This window comes from Nannospalax galili, unplaced genomic scaffold (genome assembly GCF_000622305.1).
Source record: "Nannospalax galili isolate Female #2095 unplaced genomic scaffold, S.galili_v1.0 scaffold521, whole genome shotgun sequence".
Classification (NCBI taxonomy): domain Eukaryota; kingdom Metazoa; phylum Chordata; class Mammalia; order Rodentia; family Spalacidae; genus Nannospalax; species Nannospalax galili.
The window spans coordinates 588679-591845 of record NW_008344634.1 but is presented as its reverse complement, the minus strand read 5'-3'; positions in this window follow the sequence as shown (position 1 = coordinate 591845).

Genomic DNA, 3167 nt, shown 5'->3' with positions numbered 1-3167 from the left:
AACTTCCCTTTCCTAGGTATGGAAGAGACATCACAAACAATTGCTGAAAGAAAATCAGGAGAGACAAGAGATTGATGTCAGCTGTCCCAGGAGGTGGACTTGGAGCAAACTTAACTGCATTTCATAAGCATGTTGTTCAACTTACCTTTGAGGTTCCATGAGCTCTACTGATTCTCTTTTACAACATCTGCCTTTTGCAATTGCCTTATTTAGATATACAAAAGAGATGTGAGGGCCAGAATGAGGAAGAATAACATTTCATATGCTGTACTAAGAAGCAAATGCAGACCCACTTACATTTAATTCTCTACCATGCAGCTCAGAGGAATAAATTATTAGACTTCAGATGAATCAGCACAAAATTGAAGTTTATTACCCATTAACAGGAACTTAGTGGTCTCTTGATGCTGAGCGTAGCCCCTGACTAACAGCCAGCAGCAAAACAGGGGTCACAGTCGTATAACTACAAGGAACCGATTTCTACCAATAAAAGTGCTCTCCAAAAAAGATCCACAAGCCCCAGATAAAAATGACCATGCCAGCCAATATTGTGTGATGTATAATTTTGTCAACTTAATTGGATTATGAAAGGCCTCAGACATTAGTGATGCATACTTTTAAGTATGTCTGAGACACTATTTCCAGAGAAGATTAAGAAGGGGGATGGTTAAGACCTGCCCTGAATGTGGGGGATACCATTCCATAGCCTGAGGTCCCAGGCTGATAAAAAAGAGGGAAAGGAAAAAGCTGAGAGTGGCATATTCTTTTCTCTGCTTCCTGGTCCACTGAGATGAGAGCAAACAGTCTTAAGCCCCTGATGCTGAAGCTGCAAACTGCTCCCCATCGCCATGATTTCTGACACCATGATGGACTGTATCTCCTTAAACCGTTAGCCAAAATAAGCTGTTCCCCCTTGCATCACTTCCTAGCAGGTATTGGTCACAAAGGTGAAAAAAGTAACTAATAAACTGTGATTCAGTTCTGTGAGGCCCTAAACAGAATCTGGCCACCCAATGCCTAGAATTTTGATCTATAGAAATGATGACATAAGCAATTTGCTTTTATAAGCCAATAAATTAATAACCATTTGTTGTGTAAGAGTTTAAAACTATTACAGCAAGAAAAAAAGGGAAAAATCAAAAGCATACAAGTATCAAATGAGCAGTCAATTTTGTCCAAAGCCCAAGGAAACTTGTCTTCCACAACAAGGAAAGATTGTCACTGGCGAAGTCAGCCAAAAATGCTCTTGGTTCATAAACCAAGTTCATCTGCAATACCAGGCTTGAGCTCATGAGAAAGTGTAGTTCTGCGTCCACCCATTTCCCTGGAAAGACAAAGCTGGCTTACATATCCCAAGAGGTACCAAGTTTGGGTCCCTTGGGCTGGATCATATGCTGTTCAGACCTAGTGATTCCCTTTTATAACATCTGCTTTTTACAATTGCCTTATTTAGATATACAAAATAAGATGACAGTGCTCCTTAGTATCACAATAGGACCTTTGACCTACAGACCTGTTCCTAAATTCAGTTTCCGAGACCTACTGGAAATTAGGCAGGATGCTTTAGAACCTGAAATGCAGAGCTCTGGGTTTGATTGAGGAAAAGAGGAGGCAAAGCATGAAATGCTTAAGAGATCTGGCTTCTTCATCAAGCTCGGGGGTTACCACCTGCTAACTGTGACTTTTTAGAAGTCCCTTGACCCTTCTGCACCCTCACTGGTGAAATGAGGGTAAGAATTCTAAGAATTCTTATAAATCACTAATGCATCGTGCCTAGCTTTCAAGTGAGCCCTGGAAAATGGGAACTTAAATAGCATTTGATGCTGACCTGATTTTATTTTGAAATCCGAATGCTGGGTTTTTGTCATACTATAAAAGTCCAACCCTATGCCTCAGAATAGATATCTGAACACACTTTGGTCCCTCATTTCTGATCCCCTAGTGTCTTCTTAATGACTGACCATTCCAAAGTGGTACACAGAGGGTCAGAATAAAAAAGCCATCCTTTTCCTATCCTTTCCTCTTTCTTTCTTCATTCATTGTAACGTGAATTATGCTAGCAATGTATGCTAACTAGCCAGTGTCTCTATTGAATAAAACCAAGAAAACACTGTGAAACAACACAACATTAGACTACATAAATATACAAGTGTACACTCTGGAAGCAGATACAAGTTTACAGTCTTAAAGCAGATAAAATGCTTACAAGTTTTAAAAGACAAGCTAAGTTTATGGTCATCATTCATGTATGTGGAGGTGTTTTATATCACTTAAACAGCTTTGGCATAGAATTTGTTGTGTTGCATCAGGTTAACAGCATTCAAAGTTATATACCACTAATAAGTATAATCACATCTATACTCATAAAAATAGATTTTTAAAGGAGTCTTCTTTCTGAAAATTGCTAAGTGAAGCAATTTAAAATTTCCCTAAACAGTGACAAGGGACGCAGTGGTGGTATTTTTGTGCAAATGACCATTTATTACATGGATTTGCAAATTGGTTAATTGCCTGGAACACTTAAGAAGAAAAATACTGTTCTAATAATTGTGTTACAGCTTTGGATTAAACTCAGTGGATTAATCTGAGAGAAAATTACCATAAACCAAGGTTTGTCTGATACATTATATGTGAAAAGCAGGCTGATTTTTAACTGATGATTTATGTATGTAGTGTTTGTGCATGTGTGTACATTTGGGCCCATGTGTGGAGACTATAGGTCAATTTCTGGTGTCATCCTCAATCGCACTCTACCTTCTTTTTGGAGACAGGGTCCCTCACTGAACCCGGAACCTGCCATTTTGGGTAGAGTAGCTTCTGGTGTTTGTCTCTGCCCCTTCCAGCACTAGTTTTACAAGCAGGTGCTGCAGTGTTCAACTTTTACACAGACTCTGGGGATTTAAACTCAGGTTCTCATGTTTGTGCAAGCACTTCACCCACTGAGCCATCTTTCCAGCCCCAAACTGACGTTTTCCAAAATAAAACAAGGGCAAAATGTCCACAATTCCTGCCCCTTGACAAAAGATTCTTTGACTAGAATATAAGATCTAGAAAACAACCTCTCTTCTTAGAATATGCCTATCTCATTAACTTTTGCCACCCTGGTGTCCAGTATAGTGCCTGGCACAGAGACAATCAGTTACTAAATAATCCTTAAATAAATGAGC